Source organism: Fukomys damarensis, unplaced genomic scaffold (genome assembly GCF_012274545.1).
Source record: "Fukomys damarensis isolate Sample0158 unplaced genomic scaffold, DMR_v1.0_HiC HiC_scaffold_5, whole genome shotgun sequence".
Lineage (NCBI taxonomy): Eukaryota > Metazoa > Chordata > Mammalia > Rodentia > Bathyergidae > Fukomys > Fukomys damarensis.
The window spans coordinates 43,932,878-43,947,681 of record NW_022900917.1 but is presented as its reverse complement, the minus strand read 5'-3'; the positions used below and the strand labels follow the sequence as shown (position 1 = coordinate 43,947,681).

Genomic DNA, 14,804 nt, shown 5'->3' with positions numbered 1-14,804 from the left:
AAATCTTAGCTATTGTTATGAACTTACTGTTAAGATTATCATCAGATGTTGTCAAAAATACCAATAGTTCTAATTATTTTATATTAATGTTCAGAAATATGTTTATTTCACCAGGAAATTGTAGTATTCACTATCTGCTATTTTCTAAGGTAGTTAAAGCATCCTAGAGTCAAATGTTCTTCCAGAAAAAACATGTTTCAAATTAAAATGAAAGCTAAGAGGATTTCTATGCAGAAAGTTATTTTACATTCACCTTTTTTCTTCAATAAATATTTAGGTGTCTGGTTTGTATAAAAGAGGACTTTTGAATCACATTGGATATTTCTGGTACCTACTGTCTGATAGAAGTTATATAAATACAAATAACCAAATTAGAAGGCAAGAGGCACAGATAATGCTTATAGAAGCTTATAGGAAAGAGCACATTCTTCCCTAAAATAATGAGGAAACATGACTGTAGTGATACAGGACACCAAGTAATCCAAATAAGCAAAATAATCCAAAATAGAGGAAATACTATAACTCTCAACCTGCTATATATCCAAAACGTGAATCTGTATTCTCTAAAATTGAAGAATGAATTCTAGGAACAGAGGTTAAGGATAAGGAATTTTATTGAGGGCGAGACAACTCTTGCCTGATAGGGACAGGAGAAAACCAGAAAGTGGGTTGCCTGCCCCCTCCACTTTTCAAGGTGTTTTATCGAGCAAAGCTGTGAGATGAGGCAGGTACAAAGTGGGATAAAACTGTTGTTAACTAATAAGATCCAGTGGAAAAATCATAAGGTAGGCATAAGGTGGGACAAAACCGTGATCAGCCAATAAGATTACAAGTACAGTCACCCAGGTAATATTGATTAAATGGGGATCAAATGAGAAAGAAAGCTAGTCACATAGCAAGTGTACATAAAATGAACAAGGAATTTTCAGAAAGGAAATGGACTAGGGAGTTTTTGGTCCCTACTTAAGGTGATTGATATCTATTTAGAATATCAATCATTGCTATTGATCCGTAGGGCAAGTGTGTTAGTGTAGTACTTTTTCTTTTTTATGCTGACCTTCAGTGATTGTACTTCAGTTGTCTTTTGTATGGACTCCTTTTTTTGAGACAGAGTCTCACTGTGTAATTCACACTGTCCTGAAACTCACTAGGTAGCCCAGGCTGGCCTCAAACTTACAGCAATCCTCCTGCCTCACCCTCCTCAGTGCTGGGATTACAGGTGTATACCTCTTGACTCTTGACTAACACCCTACAAGATATCTAATTAATTTAGCTGCCTACAATAGTAGGAGCTTGTGCTTGAATTGTGCCTTGAAGGTTGAGCAGTACTAACATATGTAGAGAAATTCAGTGCTGTGTTGCACATAAAGAAAAGGCTTGTTTTCCTTGGCACATGGGGTATATGAAGGGAAAAGATGTTGTGAACAACCAAGGAGACTAAGCTAATACAGTTATTTTGCAGTTCTCAGTGGGACACTTAAAATTTTTGTTTTTGTTTTTGTTTTGTTGAGACTTGGTCTTGCTGGATTACCCAGGCAGGCCTTGAACTCCGGGGCTCAAGCAGTCCTCCTGCCTCAGCTTCCTAAGTAGCTGAGACTATCAGTGCATCCCACTGTGCCGGCCCAAGGTGCTTTTTTAAAATCAAGGTGAAATTCACATAATGTAAAATTAACTATTTTAAAGTGAACAATTCAGTGACATTTAGTACATTTGTAATGTTAGGCAACTGCCACCTCTATCTTTTTCATCAACCCAAAACAAAATGCCGTACTCAATAAGAAGTTGCTACCTAGTTTTGTAGCCCCTGGCATCTACCAATCTTCTTTCTGTTTCTAAGAACTTATCTTTTTTTTTTTTTTGTACCAGGAAAGAATTTATCTTTTTATATCAATGGAATCATACAGTTGTGACCTCTTGTGTCTGGATTCTTTCCCTTGGCATAATCCTTTTCAAGGTTCATTCATGTTAGAGTATGTATCAATTAGTATTTCATTTTTATGGTTGGGTAATATTTCATTGAATGTATATACTATTTATCAACTCATCTGTTGATGGATATGTGGATGTTTCCATCTTTTGGGTACTATTTTCAGGTTTTGAGGCCTGTTTTCAGTTCTTTGAAGTTTATATCTGGGAGTGGGTATATATGCTAGGTCATACAGTAGTTTTCTTTTCTTTGAGGATGATCCAAACTGTTTTCCATAGCAGCTGTACCATTTTACATTGCCAACAGCAATGCCTATGAGCTCTCATTTCCTTACATTCCTAATGCTTATTTTCTACCTTTTTGATTATTGCCATCCTCATGGGTATGAAGTAGCATTGTGCTGTGGTTTTATTTTACATTTCCTCAGTGATACTAAGCATCTTTTCATGCGTCTGTTGGCCATTTGTATATATTTTTTGGAGATTTGTTTAGTCAAATGTTTTGCCTCCTCCTCCCCTGCCCCAGTACTAGGAATGTAATTTAGGACCTGACAATTGCCAGGCAGGTGTGGTGCCACTAAGCTATATTCCTGGCCCCTTTTGCCTATTTTTAAATTGCTATTTATCTTTTTGAGTTTTTTGTCTTTTTGTTTTTGGGTTTTTTCAGTTTCATTGTTCATAGTTCTTTATATATTGTGGATACTAGACTCTTATCAGATTTTTTTTATTAGTACATGTTTGCAGTTCATGCAGTTTACAATTGGCTCGGGAGTGGTTACATGTACATATTACAGCTTTGTTTGTTTGTTTGTTTGTTTGTTTGTTTGAGACAGGGTCTCACTATGTAGTTGAGACTGACCTGGAACTCACTATGTAGTGCAGGCTGGTCTCGAACTTACAGCAATCCTCCTGCCTCAACCTCCCGAGTGCTGCCTGGCTACATGTTTTTTGTCGTTGTTGTTGTTTTTTTAATCTCATTTTCCTTCTCCTCCATCAGTTCTCCTATCCCATTTTTCATACTTCTTGGTACTATTTGTCTTACTTCATTTTACGGTGTAAAGTGTTTACATAATTGGGGTTAGGTCTCCATACATGGCATATATTTATTTTTCTTATTTCCCCTTCCCCTCCTCACCCCTCACCCTTGTTCTCTTGAACCACTTCCCTCTTAGAAGAGATCAATCCTCTTGTCCCTTTCTATCCAGCCTATATCATTTTCTTTGTACTTTACCTCAGTCAAATGTGAGATGCCACGTGGTATTTAAACTCATGTGTCTGATTCATTTCACTCAACATTATAACTTCCAAGTACATCCATTTTCCTACAAAGGTCTCACATTTGTCATTCTTTATAGCCAAGTAGTATTTTATTATCTATAGAGATCACATTTGTTTATCCAGTCATCTGTTGTTTGGTGCACAGTTTATTTCCAGGAGTTAGCTATTAAGAACTGTGCTGCTATACACATTGGCGTGCAAGTATCAAATATAGAGTATGATGACTTAAGCTCTTTGGAGAAAGATACCTAGCGGGGGCCTGGCAGGGTCATTTAGAATTTCTAATTTCAGTTCTTTAAGAAATCTCCATTCTGATTTCCATAATGGTTGTGACTAGTTTACATTCCCACCAACAATGCATGAGGGTTCCTTTTTATCACAGCCACGACAGAATTTGTTATTGATTTCCTAATGATTGCCATTTTTTTGGAGTAAGAATCTTCACATTGTTTTAATTTGCATTTTTCTAATGGCCGGAGATGTTGAACATTTTTCATGTATTTGTTGACCATTTGTATTTCTTTCTCTGTGAAGTGTCTATTCATTTCTCATTTCTTGACTAGATCATTTATTTGTTTGTTTGTTTGTTTGTTTGTTTTGCACCTGGGATTGAATTTAGGACCTTGCACTTGCCAGGCAGGTGATGTGCCACTGAGCTACATCCTGGGTCTTTAGCTTTAGGTGGTTAAACTTTTGTTTAGTTCTTTGCATATTCTAGATATTAGCTCTCTGTCTGAGGAATAGCTGGCAAGCATTTTTTTCCTACTCTGTAATTTGTGTCTTCACTATACTGATTGATTCTTTTTCTATACAGAAGTTTTTTAGTCTGATATAATCCCATTCATTGATTCTTGCTACTATTTCTTATACAATTGAGGTTCTATTTAGAAAATTATGTCCCTATACCTATTAAACGGTTTAATGTTTCTGTTTTAATTTTTAGTCACTGATTTATTCTGATTTTAATTTAGTACATGGTGAAAGGTAAGGGTCCAATTTCATTCTTCTGCAATCAGATAAACAGTTTTCCCAATACCACATGTGGAATAGGCTATCTTTTCTCTAACATATGCTTTTGGATCCTTTGTCAAAGATAAAATAGTAGAATGTGTCTGGTGAGGTATCTGTATTCTTGGTCTGTTCCATTGATCCATGTGTCTGTTTTGGAACCACACTGTTTTTTTTTTTAATTATATATTACTGTTGCTTTGAAGCCAGATACTTCTATGCTGCATTCTTTGCTCTTTTTTTGTTGTTGTTGTTGTTGTTTGTTTGAGACAGGGTCTCACTATGTAGTTGAGACTGACCTGGAACTCACTATGTAGCCCAGGCTGGTCTCGAACTCACAGTGATCCTCCTTCCTCAGCCTCCCAAGTGCTGGGATTACAGGCGTGTGCCACCACTCCTGGCATGCATGCTTTGCTCTTATTGTCCCAAATTATTATTGCTGTTCTGGGTTTTGTGTGGCTTTTAGGATTATTTTATCTAGATCTGTGAAATATGCTTTTGATATTTTGTTTGGGAATACACTGAATCTGTGTAGCAATTTTGGAAGTATGGCCATTTTATCAATACTGGTTCTGCCTATCCAGGAGCAAGGGACATCTTTCCATTTCTTGATGTCCTCTTCAGTCTCCTCCTTCAGAGCACTGTAGTTTTCTTTGTAGAGTTATTTTGCTTCCTTGGTTAGATTAATTCCTAAATGTTTCATTTTTCTTGAAGCTACTGTGAATAGTATTGTTTTCATAATACCCTTTTCATTCTATTCCTTGTTGGTGTACACAAATGCTAATAATTTTTGTGTGTTGCATTTTATCCTTCTATTTTGCTGAAGTTGGTAATTCTAGGCATTTTTTGGTAGAGTTCTTTGGCTTTTCTATATACAGTATCATGGCACCTGCAAATAATAATAATTTGAGTTATTCCTTATATGTGTCCTTTTTTATCCTTTTATTTCTTTCTCTTGCCTAATTTCTCTGACTAATGTTTCAAATACTGTGATGGATAGAAGGACATCTTTGTTTTTTTCCTGATTTTAGGGGGAATGCTTTTATTTTTTTCCCATTTAGTGTGATGCTGATTATTGGTTTATCATAGCTTTTTATCATCTTCAAGTATGGTTCTTCTATATCTGTTTTCTTCGGGATTTTATCACAAAGGGGTGTTGGATTTTTTCAAAAGCCTTTTCTGCATCTATTGCTATGATCATGTCACTTTTGACCTTGCTTCTCTTTAAGTGATGTTTTGCATTTGTTGACTTATGTATGTTGAACTATCCTTGCATCTCTGGGATGAAACCTACTTGATCACAGTGTATCATCTTTTTTATAATGTGCTGCATTCTGTTTGCTAATATCTTGCTGAGAATTTTTGCATCATTGTTCATTGATGAGATTGGTCTATAGTTCTCCCCCCAACACCCTGGCAGTGGAGAAGATTGATCTATAGTTCTCTTTCTCTCTCTCTCTCTCTTTTTTTTTTTTTCCAGGTAGTGGAACCACTGGGTTAAATCCCTGGCCTATAGTTCTCTTTTTTAGTTGGATCTTTATCTGGTTTTGGGATCAGGATGATACTGGCTTCCATGAATGAATCTAGGAGCACTCCATCCCTTTCAGTTTCTTTGAAGATCTTCAGGAGTATTGGTGAATACTGTCCCAGAGATTTCACTGAGTTGTATAGTCATTGTCATTGTCATTAACTTCCAGAAAAATTTAAAATTTCCTCTTTGACCCATTGATTGTTTAAGAGTATGTTCTTAATTTTCCACAAGCTTTTGTCTTTTCTGAGATTTCTTATGTCATTGATTTCTATTTTCATTGCTCAGTGGTCTGATAGTATGTATGGGATGATTTCAGTACTTTTATATTTAATTAAGTAGGTTTTGTCTACTACTATGTGATCTATCATGTGCTACTGAAAAGAATGTATACTCCATTATACAAGGGTGGAATACTCTGTATAGCACCATTAAGTCTATATGTTTAAGGATGTGGTTCAGCTCTGAAATTTCTTTATGATTTTTTTTTAGTGATCTGTTTCTTTGCAAAAGTGGGGGTTGTTAAAAATCACCTATTATGATTGTGTTAGTGTTTATCTGATCTTTTAATTTTAACAATTTTTATTTTATGAAGGTAGGTACTCCAAAATTCAATGCATTTAAGTTTATCAATGTTATCACTTCTTGTTGGATTATTTCTTTAACTAGTATGTAGTGCCTTTTTCTCGCCTCTTCTAATAAGTTTTAACTTGAAGTTTATTATGTCTGATATTAGAATTGCTACCTGTAATTGCTTTCAGTGTTCTGGAGCATGAAATGTTTTCCATCCTTTAAAATTTAGTCTATGAATATCTTTTGGGATTAGATGAGTTTCTTGAATCCAACAGACTTTTGGATTGTTTGATCCAGTCTGCCAGATTTTGATTGAAAAGTTGAGGCCAATAATGTTGAGATATATTACTGAGATTTGTTGGTTATTTACTATTATTGACTTCTTTTTTTCCATTAAATTTATTGGTACATTTAAAGCAAACAGTACAGTTACATTTATTATTGGTATCTCGTACCTTCACATGCTATGTCTTGGCTCTTGTTTCTTCCCCATACCCCTGTCCTCCCTTCACCTGCTTCACCCTATCATTGGCTTTTTTATCGGTTGGTGTATTATTATTATTGTTTTTCTTTTCCCATTGTTTTTTGTTTCTGTTTAGTCACTGACCTCACTAGTTTTATCTGTGTTTTTAACATCCAATTCATTGTTTCTGTTGAGAATGTTCTTGAGTATTTTCTCTAGAACTGGTTTAGCATTCATATATCTTCTGAGTTGGTCTTAACTCATCGAAATAAGGTATTATTTCTCCATCTATTTTGAAGGATACCTTTTCTGGGTAAATTAATCTGGTGTGCAAGTTCTTTGCTCTTAAGACTTGAAATATTTCACTGTAAGCTCTTCTGCCTTCAGTTTGTGATAAGAATCTACTGATTCCAACTGGCTGATCTATATATGTTTTTCTCTGGCTGCCTTTAAAATTCTGGTTGTTTGCTGTGTATTTGTGCATTTAATGAGGATATCCTTTGGTGAACCTTTCTTTCTTCTTTCATCATAATGGGTGTTCTGTAAGCATTGCTTGCTTGTATTTTAAATTATTTTGTTATATTTGGGAAGTTTTCTTCCATAATTTCTGTAAACAGAATTAGTGAATCCATCTATGCTATCATCTAGAACTCCTATTACCGTTAGATTCATTTTCTTGTCATCTAATAGCTATTGGATAGTCTTTTCCTGTCTTATTTTCTTTTTGACTTTTTGAGCTCTTTAACATAATTCACTATTTTGTTCTCAATATCAGACACTCTGTCTTCTAGTTCCTGAAATGTATGATTTTTATTGTAGGTATTTCTATCTGACTTCTTTTCAAAGATTCCATATCCTGTTGAATCTGTCATTGAAGATTATCAGATTTGATTTGCAAATGTTTTCTCTCACTTTGATTCAATGTATTCTTCTTTTTAGAGTTTGATAACACAAAATCTGGGGCTATCAATTTGAAATATTTCTTCTTTTACAATGTGAGCGTTACCTTCTAATTACATGTTAGTTCCATCCACAAAATTTGATATATTTTCATCTTCATTCATTGCAAAGTATTTTCTGATTTTTCTTTTGATTTATTTGATTCATGGGTTATTAGAATTGTATGTTTTGATTCAAAACATGTAGATATTTTTTTCCAGATTTGTTTGTTACTGATTTCAAATTTAATTTCATTGTATTGCAAGAACATAGTTTTATATTATCTGAAGCTTTTTACATTTATTAGGTAAAGATTATAGATTGTATTGTTTAGGTCTTCTATACCCTTGCTGTTTTTCTGTCTACTTGTGCTAATATTGAGAGATTTTAAAATCTCTGAGTATGATCACAGATATGTCTGTTTCCCCTTGAAGTTGTTTCAGCTTTTGCTTATATACTTACTTTGAAGCTGTTATTAAGTACATTAATGTTTAGGCTTGTTATGTCCTTTTGATCATTGGTCCCTTTATCATTATGAAATGACCTTCTCTTTCTCTGGTGATATTATTTGCTTTGAAATATTCTTAGTGTATTGATATAGCTGTTCCAAATTTGTTTTGACCAACATTATAATGATATATCTTTTTCTGTCATTTTACTTTAATATAACTATTTAATCCTTAATCTTACTTAATCTAACTGTATTTTCATATTTGAAGAATAGTGTTTTTCATCTGCAGGTGGTATATAGTTGGATCTTTTTATTTTTATTTTATTTTTTTAATTGAATTTATTGGTACATTCTAGGTAGACAGTACAGTTACATTCATTACTGGGATCTTGTACCTTTACATGCCAAGTCTTGGTTCTCATTTTTTCCCCTTATCCCCACCCTCCCTTCACCCCCTCCTCCCCTCCCCACCTTCCAATTCTCATAGTTTTTTCCTTTTCCCTTATTCCCCTTTCCCTGTCCTTCTCACTGTCCCTACACCTTTGTTCCTTTTCTTCCTATTTCACATTGCTAATTGTCCCGTTAGGATCTTGAGAACTATTTTCGTTTTTCACACCAGAGAAACTATTCAGTATTTGCATATGTGTGACTTATTTATTTCACTAGGAAGATATCCTCAAAATGTACCCATTTACCTATGAATGAATCTACTTTCCCATTCTTTATGGCCGAGTAGTATTCCATTTTATAGAAAAACTACATCTTCTTTATCCAGTTTCCAACTAATGGGCAGATGGGCTGTTTCCAAGTTTTAGCTATTACAAACTGTGCCGCTATAAACATGGGTGTGCATTTATCACTGTGGTATGATTCTTTTAATTCTTTTGGAAAGACACCCAATAGAGGGATGGCTGGGTCAAATGGAACCTCTAATCCTAGTTCTTTGAGGTATCTCCATATTGATTTCCATAGTGGTTGCACCAGTATGCACTCCCACCAACAATGGAGAAGGATTCCTTTCTCCCCACAACCGCGCCAACATTTGTTATTGTGTGATTTCTTGATAGCAGCCATTCTTTGTGGGGTGAGGTGGAATCTCAGTGTTGTTTTCATCTGCATCTCTCTAATGACCAGTGATGTGGAACATTTTTTCATATATTTACTTGCTGCTTTTATTTCTTTGTCTGAGAAATGTCTGTTCATTTCAGATGCCCATAGATCTTTTTAAAATCCATATGACAAAGTATTTAATAGGGGCTGTTTTGACCATTACATTTAATGTCATTATTGATCTGAGTCAAGTTTTTAGTCTGTTAGATTTTTATTTGCCCTATATGTTGTTTTCTCATGCTTTTCTGCCTTGTTTTGGATTGAGGATTATGATTCCATTTTATCTCCTTCATTGACTTATTAAGTGCAGCTCCTTTTTCCCACCTGTTTTAATGTTGATTTTAAGATTTAAATATACACATTTAATTTATTGCCATTAATTTAATTCAGTTGAATTTTATCATATTGCTTACAGGCATTTACATTTACTTATAAATACTACTTCCATATTTCTTCTCCCAGATTTTATGCTATTGGTGTTATATTTTACTTCTACATTGTCTATAAAATCTATGATAAATTATTGATATTTTATAAAAGTTACCTTTTAAGGAGGTTTAAATTACAAAAATATCAACATAAACACTTATCCCTATCTCTATATTTTCAGAAATATGGAATAATTTTTCTTATGTCTGTCTGCAGGGCTTCCTTGTGAATCTGCTGGTTATGAATTCTTTCAGCTTATGTCTGAAAGATCTTTATATTGCCTTCAGTTGTGAAAGATACTTTTGATAGTTATAGATGTGTGTGTGTGTGTGTGTGTGTGTGTGTATGTGTGTGGTGCCAGGGATCAAAATCAGGACCTTGCACTTGCCAGGCAGGCAGCGGCACCACCGAGCTAAATTGCCGACCCTTCATTCTTACCTTTTTAAACTGGGGATTGAACCTAGGGTTTTGCATATTCTAAGCAACTGCTCCACCACTGAACTATATTCTAGCTCTTTAAAAATTTTGAGACAGGGTCTTGGCTAAGGCTCAGGCTGACTGAATTTGTGATCCTGAGTAGCTGGGATTACAGGCATGAGCCACTACACCCAGCTATTTTTGTTTGTTTCTTTCTTTGTTTATATGCTTTCTGATAGTGAATGCCAGTTATTTAATACTTATCACTGAATGTCTGACACTATAAATTAATGTTGAATGTTTTTATTTTTCTATAAAAGTACTTGAGTTTAGCCGGGCGTGGTGGCACACACCTGTAATCCCAGCATTTGGGAGGCTGAGGCAGGAGGATCACTGTGAGTTCGGGACCAGCCCGGGCTACATAGGGAGTTCCAGGGCAGTCTCAACTACACAGTGAAACCCTGTCTCAAAAAAAAGTACTTGAGTTTTAATTTGAGATGGGGTAAATTACTTAGAAATAGTTTATCCTTTCAGAGCTTACTTCTATTTTGTCAGGTGGGGGTAGGATCCAAACAGCATTTAGTCTAAGGCTAATTCCTTCCTAATAACATAGACCAGTACTGTACCCCATTGAACTAGAAAGTTTTCTAATCAGCCTGGTTGGAACAGCCAGTATTTTTGGTCCTTTGTGCGTGCCCAGTATTGTTTCTTTCAGTGCTTTTTAGAAGGTTTATTCTTTCCTGGACTTGTTATAGTTTCCTCACATATACCTATTGTGAGTACTGTCAAATTCTTGAGGACCTTCTGCAGATCTCTGGGGGTCTTCTGTACAGTTAAATGTTCTCTTTTACTCTATCTTGTGAACCCTTATTCTCCCTGAATTCGCAGTTCTGTTTCCTCAACTCAGGGAGTTGATAAGCTCTCTGACTATAATAAGCTGCTTATTTTTCATTCCCAAAAAGTCACTTTCCTTCATGGCTGGATACTCAGTATCTTATAAACTGTTGTTTTGTATATTTTGTCTACTTCTTTTTCCTTCTTTCTTTTGGTTGGTTCAGAGGTGGGATGATCAGTCTGGTCCTTGTTACTCTGTCCTGGCAGAGTCAGAAATCCCCCAGAGCTCTACTCTAGATAGCAACCTCCCATTCTGAGGAGAGGAAAAGTTCTATCTATAGCTCATAGCTTCTGGTATAACCACAAATAAAGTGTGACTGTTTAGTCTGTCTATTTAATACTTCTTAAATCTCCAGAACATTATAAAGGTTTGCTGTGAGTAGTGATTTATAGATTATTTGGGCTAGACTTCAGGGCTCTGGGGCCTCCTTGAAATGTGCCAGTGACATTTTCAAAACACAAGGGGCCATTGATAGATTGCAAATCAGTTTTCACTCTTACTTGGTAGTCATTCTGAAAACTTAGTTCTACTTCTATTTGTGCCATCTGGGTAAGGTTACAGTTAAGGAAAATTTACTCTCTAAAGATCTTAATAGTATGTAGAGCTCCCTAACATAGGAAATTTATTATGATTTGAGGATTTATTTCTGCAATACTGAAAACCTATCTAGTCTAACTCTGAGAAATGCTGTGTGATTCTGGTTAATCTTATTCTTGAGAATTTCTTTGAAATTGGAAGGGGGAAGCTTTCATTATCTTATCTGCACTAGAAAAAAAGTGACCAGTATTTTAATTACAGCAAGGGAGAAAGAGGCTTAAAGAAAGTTGAAAATAATCATAGATTGATTCATATATTTTAATGCATTTACTGAGGGTCTACAACTTGTTTGAGTAATGAATGACAATGAGTACCTACTTTTATTTTTTTATTTGTCTCCATGAATTGCAAAGATTTAGTCTTCCAAACAAGTCTTACTTAATAATAATTTATTTACACAGTTTTTCAAACCAGACCTATATAATTGCCAACTACAGCTTATGTATAGTATGGTTACTTCAGTACCATAATATTCCAGACAAAAATAAAGAATCTTATTGTTATAGGGAATCCAAAAAGCCTAATTATAGAGGAATATATGCTATCTTTTAGGTTTGCTGAGACATTAAATTTTTTGGTTTTTTGTGGGAAGGATAGGGCCTTGCTATATTGTCCAGGCTGGCCTTGAATTTGCTGTGTAGCCCAAGATGGTGTTGAATTCATCATGCTCCTGCCCCAGCATCCCCAGTGTTCAGATTATAGGCGCATTCCTCTGTGCTCAGCAAAAATGATTTTTCTGGGTGGATTGTGTAGGGCTTGGGGATATCTAATAAATAGTGTATTTTATTTTTGGAGATAAATATTCTAAATAATAGAAAACAAAAGAAGGCATCCCTGTTAAGTGCTAGGTTGAATTGTGCAGATCCCAACTATTGTGGCATTTTATTACGTAGAGATTACCTGAGGTGAGTGATTATATCAGGACAGGTATCTGGGACCCAGAAGAGGCTATTCTGAGCTAGGAACAGTGTGTAGACATGTACAATGGCAAGAATTTTTCCTGTATGTTGTGTATGTATGTTGCCATGTAGCTGTATATTATATAGCTCTATGTATGTATACAGTGAGAAGATTGGCAGACAAGTATACAAAAGAGAGTAGTTGGAGACTAGGTGGAAAAAGTAGGTTAGGGTCAGACAGAAGACCTTGAGTTCTCTAAATTTGTTTTATACAGAGATAGAAGTGAAAATGAGAAAGTCATAGAGGAGGCTTTGTAAAGAAGAAAGCTAGACTTGATGACCAAATCTGAGGACTGAGAGGGAAGAAGAGGCAAAAGTTTTGAGCCAACGCAAGAGTGACATTATTGTCATTATTACACACTGGAAAGTCAGAAAGGAGATTCTCAATGAAGTTTGATGCTAGAGATTCCTGAAGTTTTTTTTCTACAAGTTCATACATTCTTGGTGTGGCTCCTGAAGGTACAGGTCCCATGGGCAATCATTCTCTCTTGAGTTAAATTTGGCAGGACAAATTGGTGTGTGGAAGGTATTTAGAAGTTATGAGATCACCTGGCTGAATCCTTTCTTTTTATTGATAAGCAGATTGGGGGCTTTAGATATTGTGACTTCCCTTAATGTCATTTCCTACCTTAATTCAGTTATTGTAAATCAAGTCAGTTACTGACTTGACCCAAATCATTTTCAAACTCAGATGCATTAAATTAAAATACTGTGAGGAGCCTTATTTTCCTTTATGCATAAATCAACTCACAAACCTTGTAGAAGTATACTATGGACCTCCAGGCTGTGAAAAAAAAAATTATAATTTGGTTAAAGATCTTGATTGGCTTTATTTTGCTATTCTAGATTTGAGTGCTCCCTACACAAAATAGGGAGTGTTCCAGTGAGCCTAGCAGACAGGCTGATTTTACAAAGAAGGCCTGAAGAAAGCACAAAGACCAAAAAGTAGATCAGTCATTTGGAAAGTTGCTTTCTTTATAGAGTTGGGACAGGGAAACAGAACAATAGAAAAATAAGTGATAGGTTAAACAGTAGATTACTTCAGGTTACTTTTTGTAAAGATTAAAGGATTAAAGGATGTAAGGATTCAAGCTGGGAGAATTTCATTGTCATGCCTATTGACCTGGGAAATTTGGCTATCTCTCATTTTCCTGTCTGGGAAGGTGAGATGACAATTTAATTTGTATACGGTAACATAGAACTTTAGTATGGCTGACTACATTTTTATTTTTAATCCGTTTGGAGCTTAGTGCAAGAGCTTAGTCCGAAACAATGGCCTCTTACAATTTTTGTTTAACCATGCCAAATCTGGCCGGGTATAATGGGTCTGCTTTCACAAAATGTACCTAAACTGTCTGAGGTAAAGGGAATAATTAACATTCTTATTGGGAGTCAGTGTCCACGATCTCACTTATTTTTGGTGCTGGGGATTGAACCTAGATCCTAGCACATGTTAGGCAAGTGCTCACTGACCTACATTCCCAGTCCAAGTGTCCACGATTTTTAAAACGAAGTACGAGGACTTTTAGTGGAAGTCAGCAAAAGAATTGCTTCCTTTCTTTGCCCCCTAAAGATACTCCTAATGACTTCTCACGCGTGGAATCCCAAATTCTTGTGTGACTCCTACCCTGCCCGAGGAGAACGAGATTATGTCAATGCTCTGGACGAATTAACTTTGTTGTTTTAAGCTCCAATTCCGTACTGCACCTTAGCGGACCAGGAGAGTGCCTTTATTTTTTTCCTCCCAGGCCTTTACTTAAGCCCGAGGGGCTATCTCTGCTTCTCTCTGTGTTTTTGTCTCTCTGTCTTTCCTCCCTTTTCCGTCGGCCAGCGTCCAGCCCTTCATTCCTCGGACCACCACCCCTAAAGTTTCTCCACCTCCCTTCATTTACCTGGGCCTCTAAAACTGCGCCTTGCCAAAGGCTGCATGCACTTGGCGCTAAGCCTGGAGAGCGCGGGGGCGGGGCTGAGCGAGTTTAACCACCCCTCCCCTTCATCAGGGCGCCGATTGGTGCTTGCTGTGGGCGGGGCCTACCGCAGGGGCGGGACCTAGAGGTGGGGCGCTGGCGGCGTAACTTCAGGAGGTGGCTTTTGGCTCCTCAGGAGCGGGTACCCGAAGGTGAGCTGGGACAGACCCGGAGTCCGGTGGGGGGCGTGGTCCGTGGGGGCAAGATGGAGAAAGCCGGCGGGCGCGCGGGGGTTAGGTGAGTTTAGGACGTATTCGCCAGGTG

General features: G+C 36.4%; 1 protein-coding gene across 7 annotated transcripts in view; it reads left to right on the top strand.

The window, feature by feature from the left end:
* The window catches only part of LOC104853501 (serine/threonine-protein kinase Sgk3), a 161,070-nt gene that overhangs the window by 81,685 nt on the left and 64,581 nt on the right, over positions 1–14,804 (top strand). The window contains exon 1 of one of the 7 annotated variants that reach the window (XM_010611456.3): positions 14,606–14,692. The exons of 5 other annotated variants lie outside the window; for them this stretch is intronic. The gene's annotated coding sequence lies outside the window, so the exon portion shown is untranslated. Of the gene's footprint in view, positions 1–14,605; positions 14,693–14,804 lie in introns of those variants that run through there. One more of the 7 variants, XM_010611460.3, reaches the window with a different exon arrangement.